At 37.0% G+C, this 24188-nt stretch overlaps 1 long non-coding RNA gene across 1 annotated transcript; it reads right to left on the reverse strand.

Moving 5' to 3' along the window:
- Positions 1–13896: 13896 nt before the first annotated feature.
- Positions 13897–18503, reverse strand: LOC145953089 (uncharacterized). Its single transcript, XR_014430633.1, has 2 exons — positions 16075–18503; positions 13897–15824 (listed from the first exon to the last, which is right to left on the reverse strand). It is a non-coding gene; the product is annotated as an uncharacterized LOC145953089 (long non-coding RNA).
- Positions 18504–24188: the final 5685 nt, after the last annotated feature.

The following is a 24188-nucleotide window of genomic DNA, read 5'->3' on the forward strand; positions in this document are numbered from 1 at the left end:
CCTAAGTCGAACTCGAGCCCAACAGGTTTCCCTCCCGAGTACCCTCCTCAGCTAAGGATGTACCTAGGCCGAGCACTATGTACACGAACTGGCGCCTAGCAACCCTCAGCCGACCACTCCAAAGTGCACTCGAGCCCAACAGGTTTCCCTCCCGAGTACCCTCCTCGGCTAAGGATGTACCTAGGTCGAGCACTATGTAACACGGATAGATGCCGAGCAATCCTTGGCCGACCACTCAAACGCACCGAGTCCAATAGGTTTCCCTCCCGAGTAACCTCCTCGGCTGAGGACGCACCTAGGCCGAACTACACATTGTGCACATTGGACCGACCACTCCAAAGTGCACACCTAGGTCGAATACTATACACGTGCGCTATTGCATCGAGTAGTACTCGACCAACCACCAAACGCGTACTCACATCCAACACTAATTATACAATACGAAACCCATTAAATATTGGCCGAACAAACATAAGCCGAAAACTCGACAAGCTAACACTAATTATAAATTCGTGCTAACCGACACGTCACGAGTCGCGAAATTAATCCCTCGACAGCACATGCAAGTCGGCCTATGTCTATAAATACTAGGTATGAAGTTAAAATAAGGTATTTCATTAAAAAGGCCGATCAACACGGCTACTTACACAAAAAATCACGATCATTAACCGGCACCCATGACCAAATTACAAAAGGCACTGACGGCCCGGTTACAAAAGGATCAAAAAGAGCATAGCCCTACACAACTATCCTGCCTCTACCCTTGCACCGCTGCTGAATCCCTGGGGTTGCCGCCGCCGACCACATCAATAATCAGGTCCTCCTCTGTTGCCGGTGGCGTCGGCACCCGAGTGGAAATTCGTCGCCGAGGAGCCTCTTCGTCCGGCTGGGCCCCTTGGGGGAACTCATCATAACTCATGAACTTACCTCCTAGGAAGTCTCGGCTGACATCGAACTGGAAGTCAGTCGGGACCTCGCAAAAATGATAAGCTTGCCGGACAGCATGTTGGAAACCGGCGTCGTGCTGGCTGAGGATCTGTTCAGTGGCCTCGGCCTCAAACTTAGCAGCCGCCTCTTTCAACCGAGCGATCTCGTTGATGGAGGCCGAGGCGTCGGTTTTCATTCTTTGAAGGGCCAACTTGAGATCGTCAGTCTCCCTTCGATAGGCGTCGGCAGTCTTCTTCAATTCTTCAACCGACTCCGTCAACTTGGCATTTGCGGCCAATGCATCCTTCACCGTGGCCTCGGCCTCCTTGAGTCGACCATGGAGACTTTCCTCCAAAATGGCATGCCGATTAATGACGTGCTTCGCAACGAGTGAGGTCCGAGTATCAAGCTCGCAAAAAAGTTTGTACGCGGCCTCGACAGACATGCCTTCCAAATATTGTAGCCCACCCCCGGTAGCAAGGTCCAGACCCACCAGGTTCTCGGTCTGAACATCAGGGGCAAGAAAATTCAAACCGGCCACCACAACCAGAATGGCAAAGGCACCGCAGCCAGCCTGCTCCAGTGATAGCTGTTTCGGACGCTTCGAAGAAGAGCTCAGACGCTCCGGCTCGATGTTCTGCTCGGCAGCCCTCACCCAAGATGTGCTTCCTTTCTTCTTGGCATTGACTAGAGGAATTACAACGTTGGTAGGCCTATCTCGCTGTACTTTTAAGGCCGACCTCGCCGGTGGCACTTTCCCACTGGCCTTTGCCTCCTTCGCCCTCTGGGCGAGCATAGCAGTCACGTCAAGCTTGCCTTCGGCCATCAAACCTGCAACAAAACAAATCTTAACATCAATTCAAAACACTATTACATTACCGAAGCCTAAACTACATACCTAGCAAGACCATCTCGAAGTGAGACATCTAGAAAATGTCCAGGAGGCTTCGGACAGGCAAACCCTTCGGCAGCTTGTCGAGAACCTCCACGATCTCTACGTCCTCGGCGGGTAACTTTGATAGGGGCATCGCCTCGTAACGCGTCGGACGCCTCGTCCAGTAAAAAGGAAATAGCGGGGAGTCCTCTCGGTCATAGAAGCAATTCCTCATGTCCGACCCCCAACGAACCTTAAAGAACCCGCTCTTGAACCCTTTGTAAGAAGAGGTGAAGGCCCGAAGAAACCCACGCCTCGACACCCGAGCTAATGACACCCACTTCACTGGCTTGTTCGGACGATAGGTATAGTAATATAGGAACGCCAATGGCCGAGGCGTAAGGCCCAGGCATAGACAAAGATTTCGAAACGCTTGCATAGCCGCCCAAGCGTTTGGATGTAACTGAGTCGGCGCCACGTTCAGAACTCGGAGCACCCCCATCTGGAAGTCATCGAACGGCAACTGCACGCCGACATCTTCAAACCAACACATATAGGCGAAGAGGTAATCGTCTTCGTCCGCCCTTGGCCCTAAGAACATGAAATCAGTCGTCGGCCCGTCGTCTGTGCACGCTTCGGCAAGCAAGGGAAACTCGTCCTCCCCACTCCCAAAACACTTTTCCAAGGACACAAAGGTGTCCAGCAGCCCTTGGTCGGATAGCTTTGAAAAATATATGCCGACCTCTCCGTCAACCCACTCATACCCGGACATCTCCACCATCCCGTAGTCAATCTTCACCCGCGACCGAGCACTCGGGCCGACCACCCCTTTACCACGATCATCATCGACCACTTTCAGGTCGTCCCCACTAGCAACGGCGTCGACGGTTTTTGCCACTTGTCAGTGAGGTTGGCCGACCAGGCTTACGCCTCTCTCATCGACCTCAGTAGCCCGTGCTAAAGCCATACCCAAGTTCTGCGGCGGTGAGACCTCAACCACCTCGTCCCCACTGTCCTCTGGATCGGGGTGATCGGAAGGAAAAAACACTTCACATTGGAGTGGGGGTAACCTTGATATTTCGCTTGAGTCCGACCGTTCTACTTCTGACGAGGCGTCCGACGCTTCCGATGACGTCCAACTCCTAGCCGAAATATAACCTTTGTCCATTTATTAAAAATAAAGAATACAAAATTTACCTTGCTCGGTGTGTGCGGACGAATCTGGTTTTGAGAGAGCTCGGAGAATTTACAGCAGGTAATTTCTCGCGCGTCCCCTTCCCCTTATTTATAGATGAGGTAAATGGAGGAGTTGAAAAGACACCTGCCACTCACGACCGTCCGATCTGTAACATTCAACGGCCCAGATCTAGTTACCGTTGGATTGAGTAACCGCTAGGGCCTACGTGGCAGCCCACGTTCGCTGCCGCCTCGGCATACGCCTGGACCAACTAAGGTCTCGGTGCAAATTCATAATTATCGATTACCCAACCCCTACCTTTTCAGGTATTGGCTCATCCAACCAACGAGTCGGCATAGCCCTCAATATTGGAGCTCGGCGCCCGTGAGCGTCATCCAAAGCCACCCGCGCCGAGCACACGCGTTACCCATAGCGGTCGGGGGAGTAACCTCTAGATTAACCGTCTTCGTCTTTCCTATCCTTGACGCTACGGGGGTTGTATACCGTATGGGGCCGACTCCGCCGAATACCCTGATGTATACCGTATGGGGCCGACTCCGCCGAATACCCTGACCCATGACCGAATGGTCCGAACACCCCGACCTAGGTCTGAATGGTCATAATACCCACCCGCACATAGCCAAACGGTTCGCATATCCGAACCTGCCGACCATTCAAGAAATGGAACGGGTCGGTATGCTCGGCCAAGTTACGACTTGACACCAGGATGATTACGGAAGGATTAATTTACGTAATAAACCGGTTTAGCCCCCTAAATTCCCGGGGCCCAGTCCTTAAGCACGACCCAATAAGAGATACTATAAATAGACTCCCTTCGAGGTACGCATTTAACTTTCAACTACCGCATTTATTGTGCCGAGAACTAACTTGAGCGTCGGAGTGTCTTTGCAGGCACCCCCCATCTCACTTCGGACTACCCCGGACAAGTACGAAGAAACCGAGACCCAAGACCCAACCCGCTACGATTAAAATAATTGAAGTGTGTATCCTAACACAGGAACAGGATCCAAATACACTCCACCACACCCATCATGTCAAATGGAAGGACTATTGCCCAGTAGTGTTTAGGTAAGCCCTACTCATGCTTACAGAATATGTGCCTTCTGATACTACCAAAGTTGCTAAATAAAACAAATTATTTCACCATAAGTCAAACCAAACACCTACCTAATCTAGTGTTTTTAGTTTGCTGTTAGCATTCCCATGAGTAAAAGTTTACGAGTGTTTTTAATTCTATAATACTTGAAAATTCTTAATTTTTTGGATATATTTTTACTACTTTTTATAATTATAATAATTAATAACACAGTGTAACATTATTATATTTTTTTTCTATATTTTATTTTACTATATTAGATTTTGTATTATGAGAATTTTTTCATACGGAGAATTTTTTTTTTGGAGATTGTAACATTAGATTATTTTTATTTTCTATTTTATCAGTATTGTTTATATTTATTATTAGTCTTATTTTATTTATATTAATTTTTAAATTATAATAATAATAATAATAATAATAATATTCTGTGTGATTTTTATTCCTATTATCCTGTTTTAAAAGCATACCAGATAATGGTATGAGTATTAGGGAAAACACCTTAAAAGAATTTATAACTCCTCGTGCGATCACCCTGAGGACTTATCAACGCGTTACAACAATTCATCTAATAGGCAAGCGTTAATGGATCCTCTTATGGGCCTGCATATGGGCTTAAGCTTATCAAGGTTAGTATAAATAAGTGTGACTAGTGACAAAGAGAGGTACGTTTTCACAATTACCAATTTGATTAGCCTTGATATCTGTGAGACCAAGGGATGACTTAAACATTGGAGTGCCTTTTGCAGGTACCCCTCTCTTTCCCTAGGATATATCATGGAAGACAAAGACCCAACAAGAATAGCAAAATTACCGGAGTACCCTTCGTGCAGATACAAAAAGTATTTTCTTCTATTTTATATTTTAGACTATTACATTATTATCAAGGATATCTTGTACATGAGGCTAATTTCTTAAAAAAAATGTATAAATTAGTCTAGTGAATTATGTGTCGTCTAACAAAATATTATATGCTTACGATCATATAATAAAATTATTTTGGGTGATTTAAAACAAATGAGCATAAATACATATTATTTTTTTTATCGGTAAAATATCATTTATCTATATTTAATTCATGTATGTTAATTTTAATTAATTTATTTGTATAAAAATTTAAACTAAAGCACGTTCTTGTTCTTTTGGATTAACTAAAAAGCTTCTCCAAATTTACTTCACTTGTATTACCTAAGTGCTTCACCTCAAGTAACCATGATTTGTTTTAAAATTACTTATCTAATTCCTTTTTTTATATATATTTTAAATTACTTATCTAGTTTTCATTTCTATATATACCATTTTTTAAATTAACTTACGTATCTAGTTTTCATTTTTATATATGTCATTTTTTAAATTAATTTACTTATCTAGTTTTCATTTTTATATATGCCACTTTTAAAATTAATTTACTTATCTAGTTTTTTCTTCTTCTTGAACCTAGTCAGATAGATGTAGTAATGGATAAATCATGGATTGATATGTCAAGGAATACAACAGAATATCTAGATGGATTAAATAAATTCTTAGATTTTTCTTTTGAAAATCAATCTGTCAATGGTGCAATAAGGTGTCCATGCCTGATGGCATCCTTACTTGCATGAACTTGAGATGATGAGCAAGGGAGAGGACACCTACTCCAAGGATCAAGTCCTTCAAGGGTGATGCGGGATTTAGAGAAGGAATAAGGTGGAATGGACGAAAATGGAGAGTTGGGTGAAGTGTTTGATGAAAGGTTTGCGAGGGCACTTTAGGGTTTGGCTTACTTCAAGGTAGATGAAGGCCACTTCTAGGATTTTGCTCTCAAGGTGGAGATAGGATGGGTGGTGGCCGGATTTAGCCAAGGGTGACTAAGGATGATATAAAGGCAAAAGTGCTCTGTTTATATTCAATTTCCAAAGTATTTACATGATGCATAGGCTAGGGTATTTATAGGAGTGGGAGACATCTAGGGTTGCATTGGCCGAAATTCACAATGCCAAATGCACACTAAATGAAATTCAAATTAACCCTAGATACAACTTGGTGGCCAAGGATGGAATCTTTGGGTTTAGTTAGGTTATACCTAGGTGCATGCTAAGACCATGCAACTTTTGCCCTCCACTTGGGCCTAAGCCTTTCTAACACCAAAAATAGGTCCAATAGCCACAAAATACGTCTAGGTTTTTGTTCCCACCCTAATCAAATACCTTAGCCCAAAATTAAAAAGCTATGATCTAAAGCACCCCATAAGACAAGGGTAAAATGGGAAATACAAAAGAAAATAAATCATATGACTAAAATACCCCAAAATACAAGGGTAAAATTGGAAATACAAGTAAAATAAATTCTAAGACTAAAATACCCCAAAGTACAAGGGTAAAATAGGAAATCAAAGACAAGGGCAAAATAGGAATAAAAAATAAATGTTATGCTAATAAAAACTTAGGAGCTAAGGTCCAAAAGTGGCCTCACTCCTTTTATGATTTTTCAACACTAACCCATTCCTTTTGCTTCCTTCAATACATTACCTATTGGACTTCTTGGCCTTAGTGTTATTTCATCATTCCCTCCCTCTTGAAAAGGATTTGACCTCAAATCAAGAGGTTCCTCATGGTGGGCATCATTACCAATAAAAACATAAAAATAAGCATTAGAGGTAATAGTATATGATAGAAATGGAAAGTGTATCCTAAGAGGAGTTCTACTAAAAATGCTAAAAAGATTGTATAAATTAAAAGGACTAGACTCTCTCATGCGAAAGATTGGATCCTCCCCATGGTGAAGTCTAGATGTATAACCAAAACCTAAAAAGGTAAAAAGACTAAAACTATAGCACACTAATGCATTAGTCCTAAAAACTAAAATATCTTGTTGGAGGTACCCAATGTAGTGATCTAGGTATGTACTAGAAAATAAAGAAAACTTAACTAAACAATTAACTAAACAACTTTGTATTGCATTATTTGTTAGATACATATGAGAAAAAGGTGTTAAGAAGAGTCTAGAAAACTCATATAATCTAAGTTTGTCTTGTAGGGAAGTAACCAAGTTAAGTTCAAATAAGTTTGAACTTCCCTCAAGATCAAAAATAGAAAATAGAACACCATGAGATGTATCCAACAAATCATACAAATCAAAAGTTTGGTGCTTTATGAGGACAATAAGAGCCTTAAAGAACGAAGGCTTATCTTCCTTGGGCATCACCAAGGAAGTAGCATAAGAAGTGGGACTAAGTGAAGTCTATTTCTTCTTCACTAAATCTTGAAGTCGAGATTCTTTTTCTTTAAAAAGGATTTGTTTTTGAATCTCCACTTCATGACTAGTGGCAACGTGAGAGAAAGAGTTAAGGTCTTGATGAATGAAGAAAGTCTTTTTTAAATCATTTTCAATGGGAAAGTGACTCTCTTCAAGCATAAGCCCTTTGGAAGAAACATTATCCTCCTTACTCTTCTCTAAGAGTGTTGGTTGTTGTTTTTCATTTTCTAACCACTCTTGAACTTTTTCTATACTTTTCTTTATTTTTTCTTTCGTTTCTATTTTCTTTTCTTCTAGGTTCTACCTCTCTTGTTGTATTTTCTTCCTCATGCATACTTCTAGGGACTGTAACTTCTTTTCCTATTTGAGATCTAGTTGGAACAATCCTAGGTTTGGATCCACTAGTTTCTCTCCCCTCATCTAATTTTGCAAGTAATTGTTTTATTTCCTCCTTATTCCTAGCATTTTCTTTTTCCCTTTTTCTAATTTCTTCCTTTTTTTTATGTGTTCCTCTTCTTTTTTTCTTATGTACTCTTTTAACTCTCTAATCTCATCTCTAACACTAGACCTAGTACTACAAGAATTATGACCATGTACACTAGAATGATCACTCATCTTTGATCAAGAAAAGGTTTTCACAAATTTGTTCTCAAAAGGTTGGTAAAAAGTTTTTCACAAAGAATAAGTGATAAAAAGGTTTTCACAAAAAGGTTTTCAAGATGCAAGATTGGTATGAAAAGGCCTAAGTGTACAAAGTGAACTATCAAAGGGGGGTGGACTACTAGGAATCACTTAATAACCAAGCCTTATCAAGTAAAAATCACTAATCCTTTTCACACTTTTCTCACAAAATAATTTTCACAAGACTAAGGTGTGTGTGTGTATGGACCCTTAGTAGGAAATTGTAAGCCTTCTAAACGAAAATAATTAAAGTAAAAGACCTAAACAATTATACTACCAAAGCACTAAATCATGCAAAGAAAGCAACTAAAGCATGTGCTAGTCGGATTCCCTAGGGTGGGAGCTTGAAGTGACCTTGGTGGTATTCAAGCCACTCCCACAAGCACTACTCGAATTACCTTAGAAACTACTTGGTTTAAAGAGGCCAATTTCAAACCCAAAATCAATGAAAACAAAGGCCAAAAATACAAGTGGCCAAAAATTGCACAAGAGAAAAAGCAATTTTAGAAAGAAAAAAAAATCAAGTCTTCAAGTCTCCAACTTGCTTTCCTTCACAATGAACACCCAAGTTAGTCCTCCCCTTGGTGTTTTCTCTCTTAGTGGTTTTTGATCCTCCAAAGCACCTTGGACACCAATTCGGACAGCCCCTCCACTCAATCCACCAAGAGAATGTGTGGTGTTTAGAAGCTTTCCTCACCTAAGCTAAGAATAAACCAAACCAAGAGTACAAAAGGCCAAGGAATAAAAACTAAAAAGGCACAATTAAAAAGGCTAAACTCAAGTGGAGATTGATGAGACAAACTTAAGAATAGAAGAAAGAATCAAAATCTAAAATTAAGGCACATTAAAGAAAGGTAAGAACACAAGAGAATAATTCCTAGAATGGCACTAGAATAGAATTAGCAAGTAGGATTAAAATGGAATGATGCACTTAATATGTTTGATTTAATGTTTCATACAATCATACACTAGTTTGTTCAAAGTTCCAAGAATAACTCCATTGCTAAGGTAGGAAAATTTTTGTCCCAAAGTCCACAAGTCTAGCAAGGTTCCCTTTTTCTAGATTTTGTATCTTTTGTTCTTTTTGTGCTTGTCCAGGTCTCGGTTTTGATGTTCAAAGTCCAGCCACTTTTATCTTTTTTTATTTATATTATAATCCTTCCTTTGGTTGGGTTTTACACTTGTGTCCAACAAATGGTTTAGTAATAATTTTAGGAGTATTCTTTATAATATTTTGTGATGCCTTAATGAGACAACAACTTAAGTGAATTTTAAAATTTTTAGTGTGCAAATGTCCAGCAGTAAAATGTGCACATAAAATTCACTCTCATGCTCAAAACATCAAAAAATATATAGGCATACAAGTGCACTAGGAGATACTTCAAATTTGGCCAAAAATTTCAAGGCAAAAATGTGCAAAGAATGTAATCACACATGATATTTTAGGAATGTAGAACATGCTAGAACTAATTAGCATGCACGATTGACTTCTCTAAAGCACATATAAGTCACGGCCAATTCATCAAACATATGGCATGCATGTCATATTTTTCTCATTTCAATGGTTAAGCATAAAAACCCTAAACCCCAAAGTACAAGGGTAAAATAGGAAATCAAAGACAAGGGCAAAATAGGAATAAAAAATAAATGTTATGTTAATAAAAACTTAGGAGCTAAGGTCCAAAAGTGGCCTCACTCCTCTTATGGTTTTTCAACACTAACTCATTCCTTTTGCTTCCTTCAATACATTACCTCTTGGACTTCTTGGCCTTAGTGTTATTCCATCAATGTCCTAAATGTCATTTTAGTAAATGGAAAACTAGAGTTGTTGTGTTTGAACACTTGATTTGTAAGCAATTTCCAAAAAATTACAAAGTTTGGATATGGCATGGTGAAGCATATGAAACAATGGCATCAAGGGACACTGAAGTAATAGACTAGTCGTTGGAAAATGAAAATCTAGTGTTAAATATGATAAATGATGCATTTGGGATCAATAGACACACTGAAGTGGAACATGATATGTATGAAGAACCATATGAGTTTGTAGACACCACAATTGATGAAGGAAATGAGAAAGTTGATGATTTGCTTAGAGATTGTAACCAACAATTGTATCAAGGGTGTCAAAGGTACTCAAAGTTGTCTTTTCTATTAAGGCTATATCATATAAAATGTTTATGTGGTGTGACCGACAAAATCATATAAGGATGATTGCTTTAACACTTTAAAGGTACATGCTTAAGTTAAATTTTATGGTCATTTTTTTTTGTAATTATGATATACTAACATGTGTTTTTGTTTTTGTTTAAAGAATCTATTTCATTTTTAGGCTTCAGAATTGATTGCTAAGCATTATTGTTCACTTTCCGTGTCAAGAAACTATAGGAATGCAAAGATGAATATGTGGAACTGTGTTTATGACCCTTCATTGTCAAGAGTACAGTTAATTGCTAAAGTTCCTGATAGTATTCATAAAGATCAATGGTCATCACTTGTTGACTATCATCTAAGGCCAAATTACCAGGTACTTTTAACAAATATTTATGGTCATTAATTATTTTTTCAGCTTGATGTTTTAATAAATAAATTGTTTTTTCATAGGAATTGTGCATAAAAAAATACTGAAGTAAGAAAAAAGCAAACAATTCCACATATCGGTGGTGCAAAATTGTTGTCTACGAAACAACATGAGATGGTAAATATTTTTCTTCAGTTATTGAGTTTTAATAAAGAATTATTTATATTGTTCATTTGGAGTTACATTGTCATTTCTATTAAGAACAAGAGCTTGGACGTGTTGTGGGTCGAGGTGAACTATACATTGCAACTCACAAGAAAAAAGATGGCTCTTATGTCAATAAGGAGGCAAGGTTTATTGGGATATGTTGCAAGTAATTTGAATTGAACATAGAATTCATTTAAAGCATCTTTGATATATCCCTCAATCTTATAATTAACTTGCACTGGTGGAATTTCTTATATGGGTTGAGGGCAACTACAGCCCAAACATTTTTTTTTCTACTGCATTAATTATGTGTAATTTCTGAATTGTGAGCCTGCAATACACTGTTGAGTATTATATCTTACCTTGCCGGCCCTGCTTGATTAGATGGCTTTGTCCTAGAAAAATGCTAATTTTCTTCTTTAGTTGAATAATTGACAAACTGAAATGCAGTGGATCAATTTTTGAGGTAGTTGATGGTCTGAGAGATATTGATGCAATTTTAGTGATCTACTTCTAAAACTGAAGAAACAAATGAAAATGATTTTAAGCCACTTGGCATTATAAGAAATGGTTCTTAATTATGACAATCTGAGGTAGACTAATTTGAGTTTTTGGTACCAAAAATATTGATATTGATGCACTTTTAGTGAACTATTTCTGAAAATGAAAAAAAGAAAGCTTTGTTTATAGGTTATATTTACATAAGCATGGTGAATTATGATTAGCATTTTTGTGGGATTAAAGATAGCTTTTACCAGTCAAAATCATACTATATTCACTATTGGCTCTAGAGCTTTGTTTGTAGCTTTATCCATTCTATATTTTTAATATTACAATAACAATCCTAAATTATGTGAAACACTAATCTCAACAACTATTCTATTTAGAAGTCATAGGCAATCTAAAATGAGAAGTAGTATTCATACTATATGTATTAGCATAATTATTTGTGAAATAAAGAAAGAAAAGATAAAAGAGAAGTGTATAATAAAATGGTTAATCATTGATGTTAAGAGATAAAAAAGAAAAATAGTATTATAAAAAGTGGTCTAGAAAAATAATATTTTCTTGAAATGACAGTAACATATTCTAAACAAAGAATTTATCTGTCTCAAAAAATCTTACTTTTTCAGTTTTTGAGGATACATGTTTCTTAGGATGCTACCTTGTAGCTCTAACCATGGACCCTAATATCAAATTAAGCCCCATGTTGGGGATCATTTACCTAACCTTAGTAGAAACATTAGTTTTTGACATATTATAATTATATAAGACCATACATCCATTATGCAGTTAATAAATTCATTGATTCTCAGCTACCTAGATATACACATTTTCATGTTGTTCGGTGTTCATAATCTCCTACTACATCAAATTATTCACCTTTCTCTCTCAAGCTCTTAAATAAATCACTAAGGTCGATAGTAACAGAATTTAGGAGTATACACATGATCTCAAATTTAAATTTTGATATTGTTTTTATAAATCAACTAATAAAAAAACTCCTCAATTTGTTAACAAAAAAACATATAATCTTGATTCTCCTCTCTACCTTTTTCTATGTGTGAGACTATGGAACTTGTGTTACCTGAAGAAAGTGGGCAACCACAGGGCTATGGAAACATTAACTACAGAAACGAGAAGCAACCATACATTGGCCCATTTTAAATCTACCTAGAGTAAATGCATGTTACCTATTTTTGAATATGATGTCACACTTATCTTATATTCTATCATAATTAGCATAACTAATTTGATCACAACTCACATGACTTTTATGACTATTTTTTGCCTCTAAATTATTCCAAAAAGTGTATACATTATATTTTGCTTCCGTTCTGCTTTACCCTCATATATTTCTGTAGAATGTTTCTTCTTGAGGCTATAGCATTATATTTTGCTTAATGGGTGATAACATGCTTCGAACACAATGATTCAATGTAGTGATAGACCGAAAACCTTTAAAATGGTGGTTAGAAAATTAAGAACTCATTCATGTTTCTTTCAGGAGAAGATGTCAACAGAAATGAGTCAAAGTAGCAACTCTAATGAAATTTCAACTAATGATAGTCTTAGTAAAGTGTTGGGAAAGGATCATGATGGACGTGTACATTTGCTTGGGATTATGAGGTCTACATAGTGTGGCATTTCAATCATCCACAAGATTTAGTGGTGTAGGGTGCAATTCTTCAAATTTTGATTCTACTGAAAATTCTTAACTGAAAAAGGAAGTAATTAGTTTGAAGGGTCAATTGGCAACTTCTCAAGAAAATGTCAAGACATTAAAAAATGTCATGCTTGCTTACATACAAATGAAGAAGGACATATTCCTACTGAGTTGGAGGCTATGTTTGGTAGTGGTAGTACTAATGTAGCGGTAAGTGTTTTATATGTTTTTGCACTAAATTAAATTATATTAATACTTAATTGAAGTTTAATATTTTTTTCATATTTTATTAATAAGGATAACATTAAATAATTTGTATTTTATAGGATGAACGGAGTGGACATGACATGCCAACACCACAAGGAGGATCTTCATTAGATAGTAATGTTCATGGAGTTTGACATTATTATTGTTTCCTTTTGTTAGACATGATGAACTATGAATTTGAACCTCTATTATTATATTTGAAGCAAGATTAATTTTGGGACAATTTACATTCATGAATTTGATTTTTTGAGTTACTTAATATGTTGAATATGTTTTAGAATTGATGGATGTTAATGTCTTAATAATGAAAAATATGTCATGTTAGACCTTTGGCTAGATGTTTTCTTGATTTTTTTATAATATTAAAAATTGTTAATTTAATGTATCTTTATGTAATTATATTTGAACAAGAAACATACAAAATACATAAATATTATTATAATTATAGGTAGAATTTACTAAAATAAGTGATCCTAGAATTCGACAAGTAAAATTTTTATTTATAAGTTACTTGAATTAAATAACAATATAATATAATCAATATTAATTTTCAATGATTAATATGGTTTATGACAATTTTAAATAATAATTTGATCAATACCTAAAATATATAGATTATTATTTATTAATTTCTAATAAAAAGTCGCTTTTAAAATAATTCCAAATATATTTTAAAAATAAAAAATAATAATAATTTTGTGGATGTTTAAAATTGCCAGAAATGTTGAACAAGAAAATGAATTTTGTGGCAGTTTCAGACCGCTATACCATTAAAGTGTAACGACCCGACTGGTCACTACATACAGCACAGTACACCAGAACACTACACAAAAACGATCAAGTATATACATATAGTGTCTAGAATATATATATATATATACAAGGTCCAAATCTGGCTAGAGTCAGAGTGTACAAAATAAACCAGTAATGCTACACTAAGTAGCTAAATACAACAAAATAATCAAATTCCATCTGCCAGATGCAGACCTTCCTCAGCACACCAATCTAACCATGCTCTGCTCCCATACATAGTATGATCATCGCAGTCCAAACCACATGGAAACAACAAAGGGTAAGCTAGTGAAAAGAATCAACATACATATATAAAATATGAATGGTAAATAGCTACAACTATCAGCACATCAACCAGCTTAACGACATCAGCTATAATATATCACAACACACCTCTCACATCAATCAGCAATAACAGCGGTAAACAGCAGTAAACACACCATGCATTGTCACGCATATTAGTTAGTATTGGTCGCTTGTAATCGGTATAGCTCGACCTGGCCCCTATGCCGTGGTCGCTTTGTACACGTGTGCCTCGACCTTGCCCACACACGGGACCACTAAGAACTTAGAGGAGAACAGCAAGTTACCACTCCAAGGGTCAGCTTTCTAGGGAGGTTTTTTCAACAAATTGGGCTCCAAGAGCACCACAGCCGCTGCATCCACACAATGGGATGAGGAAATTTTGAAAATAACTCCTCTAGTCTTAGTGATCAACAGCTCAGCCTTACGGCCTACAACAGCTCAGCCTTACGGCCTATAATAGCTCAGCCTTTCGGCCTACAACAACTCATTCTTTCAGCCTACAACAGCTCAGTCTTTCGGCCTACAACAGTTTATATCAGCATGCAGCACAGCACAACAAATCACAACAATAATAGCATACAACACAACTCAACATTATACAGCACAACTTAAACATCATAATTCAGCATGAACATCTCACAACACAACTCATCATCAATCAACTCAACAACATTCATCATCAACAGCTTAAATCAGCATACAATTCAGCTTGGCTCAACAACAAAATTCAGCATTAGCATCATACAGCACAGCTCGGCGTTACATCATTAACAACATAAACAACATATAGCACAACTCAACTTTTCTTCATACGACATTAACAACATTAATCAGCATAAACAACATTCAGTACAGCTCAGCTTAACAGTAATAACAGCTCAAACAACATACAACATATTCAACACATAATACAGCTTATCCATCTTGTTTACAACTCATCTATCTTGCCAAATTACCCACCCAAACAACACCAGTCAACCTAAGCACCTAAAACAACTTTCAACTTAACCAAATCACTAACTGTGAAATGGAAACCTTCACATAAAATAGCGTATCAGGAGTTATACTACTCCTACCATACTCATCCTTATCTCATATGAAATATAAAAAGATTTCCTACAACTCTCATGAAGACACCAAGTCTTAATTCCTTCATCTACCTTGTTAAAAATGATAAAAACCGCAACAGCTATAAGCAATGATGGCAGCTTGACCCCTCTTCACTAACACAACCATATCTGGAGTTATAGAACTCCTTTTTGAGTGATTCCAGCGCCATTGGAAAGCTAACATCAAAGGATACAACTTTCATGAAGACTATAAAGTCAAATTCTGGAAAGCCAACTCACGCCCGACGCATTAAGATCACGCCCGGTGCAATATCAGTAACAAAACACAAGACTCATGTCTGATAGTGCGCCCAGCGTGGTTCTCCTCACGCCCGGCATGATTCACCCAGGGATTCCCCATTTCAAATCACGCCTAGCGCGAAGAACTGCACCCGGCGCAATTTCAAACAGTAACCTTCACCACTTCAAAAATTTCACATAAAACCTGCAAATCAGCCAACTCAAACACATGTAATCCATCAAATGAACTACATTTACATCAAACAACTTGAAAACCAACACCTTTTCAACATGCAACCACGATCAAGGAAAAACCCCAAGATTTTCATCAACCCCCGAAAAACCCCAAAATGAATTTTCACCACAACAGCTCATCAATCAACATACAATCAGCCACACCATGAATTTAGGAACTCATTTTCAACCCAAACAACTAAAGACCTAGCTTCCCTTACCTCGATGTGAAGAATCCGAGCTCCGGGAAGAGAAGAACGAGAAGAAGATGAAGAAGAGCTTGATCAGTGAAGAAAAGAGAACGCCCACACCTCAGCAACTCCAACTCTAAGAATCAACACCTTCAAACCAAGGTCACCATAAGGAAAGGAAAAGAGAGAGTGAGAGCTAAGAGTTGAGAGTGAGTGAGAATGAAAGAGAGTCGAGAGTGAGTAAGTGAGTAAAATAAGCCACGGGTCTCACAACCTCCCCAACAACAGGAGTTTTCGTCCCCGAAAATAGACTCACTTGGAAATAGAAACGGATATCGCTCCTTGCACTGCTGCTCCACTTCCCAAGTAGCCTCACTAGTAGTTGCATCCCACAACACCTTTACCAGAGCAATGGGCTTGCCCCTCAGCTCCTTCAGCTTATGATCCACCACAGTTACTGGCAACTTCTCAAAAGTCAGATTCTCCTTCACTCGTACATCATCCTGCTCCACCACATGACTAGCGTCATGAACATACTTCCTCAGTTGGGATACATGAAGTACATCGTGTAGATTTGAGAGGGATGGTGGCAAGGCCAACCGATAAGCAACCGGACCCACATGCTGTATGATCTGATAGGGACCAACAAACCTCAATGTCAACTTCCTTGCCTTCAGTGCTCTAACCACACCAGAAGTCAGGGTCACCTTTAGAAACACATGTTCCCCTTCAGCAACTCCAAAGGCTTTCGCCTTTTATCAGCATACGATTTCTGCCTATTCTGAGCAGTCTTCATCCTCTCCTGAATCAGCTTCACCTTCTTAGTAGTTTGTAGGATCAACTCCGGTCCCACAACTACTGACTCACCATCCTAATACCAACACAAAGGAGTCCTACATCTTCTGCCATATAAGGCTTCAAACGGCCTCAACCCAATACTAGCATGAAAGTTATTATTATATGTGAACTTAACCAGCGGTAGGACCTCCTCCCAGCTTCCCAAGTGGTCTAACACACAAGCCCTCAACAAATCCTCCAACACAGCTTTCTTCAGCTCAGCATCATGAGTTAGGCAAATACTGCCCTTGTACCTCAAGATTCCATCTCTGCCCAGCTCAAAACCAATAGTCTTCTCGATACCCAGCAACCCAAGAAGTTTCACTAACTCAACATCTTGCAACTGCTTCTGTCCAACCTGCCTCAAGAACTCACTAGTTATGGTAATTATCCCACAATTAATGTGATCTTGAACTAACTTCACACAGAGGTTCAAATCTCTGAACTCCTCAACCAGCTCCAACTCTTTCACCATCATACTAGACATGTGGATGGATTTCCTACTCAGCGCATCCGCCACAACATTGGCCTTACCAGGATGATACATCAACTAGAAATCATAATCCTTCAGAAACTCCATCCATCACCTCTGCCTGATGTTTAGCTCCTTCTGATCAAACAAGTACTTCAGACTCTTGTGATCACTGAAGACGCTGAACCGAGCACCATTGTTAAGTATCAATTATACCTCTTTTTGGATAAGACTTAATGAGCAATTCCACTCATTCTTTGAATCATTGCAATATAATTGTTCTCTTTTTGGTTCATTTTGTGTGCAGATATACCTAACCCAAATTTAGCTAACAATACCTTAATATACCTCATTTTTTGTGCAGGTATTGAGCTAGAGAATGGAGGATTGAAGATTCTTAGGATTGGAAATCCAAGAGGCTAAGGAGCAGAGAAGAGGTTTTGCGCCCAGCGCAAGATGACCCACGCCGGGCGAGATAAACAGAGTACTCACCTCTGCAAGCCATGGCGCCAGGCGCAATTAGAATTGCGCCGGGCTTGTCCTAGAAGGCAGAGAGTATTTGGAAGGTCATACACCGGGCGCGAAGACTTATGCGCCGGGCGCATAAACCCTAATTTAACTCCCCAAGCTCGTATTTGAAGCCATTTTCGAGGATTTTCTCCCCATTCACGCAGGGGCGCCTCCTTGGAGCGGTAGAAGGGATTCTCCAAGCTTGGGAACGTTCGTGTGTGAATCTTTCCTTCGGTTCTTCACTTCCCCCTCCATCTCTATTTTGTATTTACCCTCATTGTTGAGTGGTTCTACCCATTTTTGTGGGGTTAGATGTAACCAACGTACTCTATTGTAATCCTTACATTTTTAATGATATATATGCATGTTGTTTCATTCTTTGTTGTGTACGTTCCTATGCTTAATGCTTGTTTTGGATTGATCACCCTTTGCATGATTTAAGGTTCCATTGAGTATTGGAAAATACCATTGAAACTAGTTATGGAACATATGCCTAGTGGAGATTGTATCTAGGGATAGAGCTTGACCCATTAGTAGTCTTAAACCCTAGCCCATAATGCGGGTGTAGGTATTGGGTACTCAAGGGATTGATATTCAATATCCGAACCTAGGCTCTTTCTCTAAGGGATTAGGTTTGAATAAACTTATGGGTTGACTAAGCAATGTATGTAACAAGAGATTAAGGATTCAGTAGTGTAACGTTCGGTGAAATCTAATCCCCACAACCTCACAATACCACAATACCATTTCTTACCTTTTCCATTCTAAATGAATTATTTTTATAGTTTTAACATTCCAATAGTCATAACCTTGAGTTCACATGACAAACTATGAATTGGAATCATTCTTTAGTCACGAATAGTCAATAAATGCTTATTTTACCTTCTAATCCTTGTGGATACGATATTTTTACTACTTGAACGGCCGGTATACCTGCCGTGTTTGAGACCGTTGATTGAATCAAACTAATTTACAATTATAACAAAAGTACTTCAACGGAAATCTCAACAACCATAAAGGTAATGTCTCCATATCTTCAAGGCAAACACAACTGCTGCTAACTCCAAGTCATGAGTGGGATAATTCCTCTCATGATTCTTCAGTTGCCTTGAAGCATATGCTACCACTTTTCTGTTCTGCATCAGCACACACCCCAGACCCTGGTGAGAAGCATCACAATACACATCAAAGGACTCACCAGAATCCGACAACACTAGCACAAGAGAAGTAATCAACCTCTGCTTCAGCTCATCAGAACTCTGCTCACAAGCATCAGTCCAAATGAATGGCTGCTCCTTCCTTATTAGTTGGGTTAGAGGTGCTACTATCTTGGAGAATCTCTCAATGAACCTCCTAAATAATTAATATAGTGACACAATTTTTTTAAAATATTAAAAGTTTTTATAAATAAATATGATAAATAAAAATTGAATTAGATAAAAAGTTTTTAAAAAAATTAAAAATAATTATCATAAAATTTATTTTTAAAAAATTACCTAAAATTTAATTTATGGATAGATATGCAAAATAAAAAGTGGATTAGATAAAAAAATATTAAAAATTAAATAAAATTTCTTATAAATATTTTAGTATAATAAATTTGTATTTAATATATAAAATTTGACGAGTAATAAACCGTAATTAAATTTAAATTGTTTTGTCTCTTTTAAAAGTTAATTCAATATATGAATTAAGTTGTTATTGTTGTCCAACACACGTCTTGTATATTTTTATTATTATTTAAAATTAAAGGGCGTCTGAGATTTTTATTTTTATTTTTTGAAGCTTATCACTGGAAGCTGAACTAGTTAAAAATGCATTTAAATAAGTTACAGACTTTTACATGAAATATTCAAATTTTCACAAAAATTTCATCGATCCATAAAATTTTCGTGTTTTTAAAATGGATATCCAACTCATATTATTGGAATGATCACTCGCCTTTCCTTGGCCTAAACAATGGAAAGAGGAAGGGTAAAAATAATGGTCATAATTATAAGGAGATAACGCGAAGTCGTGAAGATAAGAATTGGAAAACGCAATACGTAAGTGGACTTTGATGACTCAAAAGCTTCAATAGAAGATAATGACAGATTTCCCTCTTTGATTGGGGTAGGAAATAAGACAAAGAAAGGGATATGAGACTTACAATATGAGGTTGCTCAAGGTGTGTATGTGTTAAATATAATAATAATTACCATCCATTTACAGGTCAAATCTACCGACATGAGCCAAATACATGTGGACCACATTTGATGTGTTTTTGAATTGCTAAAAACATATCCTCATTCATTGTCTCTCTTATTTTATTTTATTTATAGCTAAACCCATGTTGAGTTTTTTTTATATATTAATAACATCTTAATCTCTCTATTTTATTTTATTTTTAACTACAATTTTAACCTTATGAAATTTCAATTTTTTTAATATTTAATAACTTTTAAGATTTAAACTTTTTTTTAATTTTATATAGTTATTTTTTCAAATAGAGAAAACGGTTATTCATAAAATAGTTTATATATGATATTGTTAATGTATGTACAAAACCATTTTAAGTACGATCACTTTATCCATTTTCTATAATATAAGTATACTATAACATAGTTCATACTAAAATTCAATTTATCAACAACGATATTATGTTACTGCATGATGAAAGTGTAATTTAGATGTTTTTTTTGTCTGGCAATAAGTACATGGGTCAACTAGTATGAAGTTGTTTTAACTTAATTAGAAGAACCAAATCTCAGTTGTTTTGACTTATAAAAAAAGGTATTGTTGTCTTGTTGGTTTAGTAAGGTTAACCTACTTAAATTGTTCACCTATGTTGTAGAAACTCCTTAGTTGAGATGTATGATGACGTATAGAGATGTTGTCTTCTGTGATGTTGAGATGTGTTTATGTGTTGATCAAGTTGTATGCTTATGTTATTGAGATGTTATAAAGTTGATATAGATTGTTATTGTTATTGCTTCTATATATATGTTGATTTCTTGTTACACAAGTTTACCTTTTCTTTCATGTGCTGGATTGTGATGATTATAGTTGATATATGAGTAGGTCAAGGTTAGGTGGATGACGAGCTTGTAAAGGATGGTATTTTGTGATCAAGTTTTATGATACAACACTAAAACTTGGAGATTTATGTTTTCAATTGATATTGACAAGACAATTTTATGTTTTCTACACTCTATACACATATATATTACTTGAATAACTAGGAACTATTTGTATTAAAACTTTAGGCAAGTTGATATATATGTTTTCCACTATAGATTTTGAGTTGTATCAAGTGTAGTGACCTACTAGGTCGTTACACTTTCATTGTATCAAAGTTAATCAAGTTCTTTGGGTCACTCTAGGGGTGATACCATTATGTTTCTGTTGTTTAGTTGATAAGTGTTGTAGTTGTTATGTGTTGGCTGTTGTTGAATGTTGTCTTATTATTGTTATTGATCTTAGTATAGGATCGTAGGTAGACCTTCTAGATATCATCTCCCTTTTCCCTTTGACGTTAATTACATGACTCAAGCTATGGAGATGATGGTTGTTGTTATGCATCAGCAAAATATTGCTTTGGGTTAGATGGAGGCCAATAGGGCTTCAACTAAGACAGTTAGACCATTTGCTCCTCAAAGGTATAGGGAATTATTAACTTCAAAAAGGAGAATCCACCTTATATTAGAGGAGAGACTAATCCAAAGGTAGTTAACCAATGGATCAGTGAGATTGAAAAGATTTTCACAATGATGGAATGTCCAAAGGAGAAGAAGTTAACCTATGAGGTATATATGTTGGTGGGTAAGGTTGAATATTGGAGGAGGGGTACTCAACAGATGACGGAAGCCAAGGGAGAAGTTGTAAACTAGGAAAACTCTAAGAGCATATTCCTTGAAAAGTATTTTCCTAATAATGCAAAGTTTGCTAAGGATTTTAAGATTATATCGAGTGAACATGGTGGTCCAAGACTATGTTGTGAGGTTTGAGCACTTTGCTCATTTCATTCCCATGCCACTTTTGAGGCTTGAAGCTGTAGCAAGTTCAGTTAAGGACTATGTTAAGTTAAAAGAAATTATTTGATGAGTTAATCACCTATACACTGTCAGTGTAAAGTTTTTTTACACTGACAATCAATTAGATATTTTAATTGTACCATGTCACTATTAAAAGTAAATGTGTTTATAGTGACATAGCACAATTAAAAGATCTAATTGGTTGTCAGTGTAAAAAATCTTTACACTGGCAGTGTATAAGTGATTAACTCTTATTTGATCCCTCAGACTTTAAGATTTAATGATAACAAACATATACATTTTCCTAGAGAATTTTTTTAGATTAAGCTTTAAAATGAATAGCTATAAGACGATCAATTATTATGACATTAAGTCTCACAAATGAAACACTTTATCTATAAGACATATGTTTTGTATTTATATAATTTATGATGTTTAATAACAAAATCATTTTTGTACATATGATTCCTTAACATATCGAAAGGAAAAGGCTTATTCGATACTCACGTTTCACTAAGGAACAAAGAGACATGCCTTGCATTAGAAAAAGACTAGTATATCCCTCGAAGCACACAAAACCTCAGAGAAAGTTGTTTCGAATTGACACATGCATGATTTTTCTATTTTGATACCTAAAAGGTGATAAGTAGCAAGGGTCTTTCGCAACCCAAAAATTTCCGATCTTGCGACCTATGGTTTAGACATCCTTTTGAAAATCTTATCAATTAAGGAATACCCAAACACTAGACTAATCCTTAATTAATTGTTTTGAAAATAGGTTCATGGAGTTGCCACCAATGTTTTACTCAAAATATTGGAAAAAGAAAAGGTTTTTAAAAGTCCAATAATGGCCTTGATAACCAAAATTGGGTTCGGGGGTCGGTTACGTGTAAGGAAGGTATTAAGCACCCCTACAACGCCCTAAATCAATACCCTATGATGAAGATAACGTAATAAGAATTAATAGTTTAAATATTTAATCCCTTTTATTAATGATTATTTACATGAAAATTAAATTACATGATGAACCCTAAAATATCTACATGATTGCGTTTATTATAGCAATATATGAAATAAAAGAAGAGAAAGATAAAACAAGAGATTGATGAGTAATACCTCATAGCAAGCTTTATTAGATCTTCAACTATGAAGATTTTAGGTTCTTTGCGACAACCTTTCATACTACACAAATGTCTCACAAATCTCAAGAAATACAATAGGAGGGAGAGAGAGAGAAATTTCGAGCTCTAAGGAGTCTTGGACGAAATTTTGAGCCCCTGAGAACTGTACCCAAGCTGTCTATTTATAGGCATAAGAAGGGTGCCAGAACGGCCCATTCCGAATTCGGAACGACCTATTCTGGATCTGAACGTTATGTGTTAAATTCTTACCCTGGAACGACCTGTTCTGAAACCAGAATGGTCCGTTCTGGGGTTGAGATTAACACAAAAATGCATTGCTAGAACGGCCCGTTCCAAACTAGGTTTTTCAGGCTATTTAGCGATTTGGAACGGCTCGTTCTGGTTTAGGAACAGCTCGTTCCAGCCTAAGATTTTTAGGTCTTTTGCCTGGTTTGGAACGGTCCGTTCTAGTTTTGGAATGACCCGTTCCAGACTAGGTTTTTAGGCCTTTTTTTATGGCTTGGAACAGCCCGTTCTGATTTTGGAACAGCCCATTCCGGGTCACTAAAACCAATTTATTTGGGCTTTAGGCCTTTTGATGTCTTGTCCTATTATTTGCATGCTTTGGGAGCTCCTTCCCTTCATAACAGAGGTTCATTTCCTTGTTTGTATGCCCTCGGATGAAATTGGGTGTCTACAGGGCCACTCAGGCCAGAGGTTTACAAAAGGTAGAAAAACCTACTACTGTAGGTTAGGTGTTTTCTTTAATGAGAGGTGAGGCTTCCAAATCATCAGATCTAGTGAAAGGGAAAACGGAACTATTGGTAAGAATGTTTCTAACCTGTTTGACTTGGGTCTTACACACTTTTTTTTTTATTAATATGATGCTAGTGTAGAAAGATTGGCGTTGTATGTTAGTTCTTTGAGTGTTGATCTACTGGTATCTACTTTGGCTACTAGTCCTATGATGACTTGTAAAGTATGTTTAATATGTCTTGTTGAGGTGTATGAGTGTTATTACAAGGTGAACTTGATTTGTTTGGCTTTAGTTGGGTTGGATGTAATCTTGTGGATGAATTGGTTGTCTAGCAATCACATTTGTATAAACTGTGCTAGGAAGGAGTTGATCTTCCCTAAAATTGAGAAGGTTGGGCCAGTTTCTACTAAGCAGGTGTATGATCTCTCGAAGGA

The sequence above is a fragment of the Cajanus cajan genome, chromosome 11 (assembly GCF_000230855.2).
Source record: "Cajanus cajan strain Asha chromosome 11, NIPB_CcT2T_4, whole genome shotgun sequence".
NCBI classification, from domain to species: domain Eukaryota; kingdom Viridiplantae; phylum Streptophyta; class Magnoliopsida; order Fabales; family Fabaceae; genus Cajanus; species Cajanus cajan.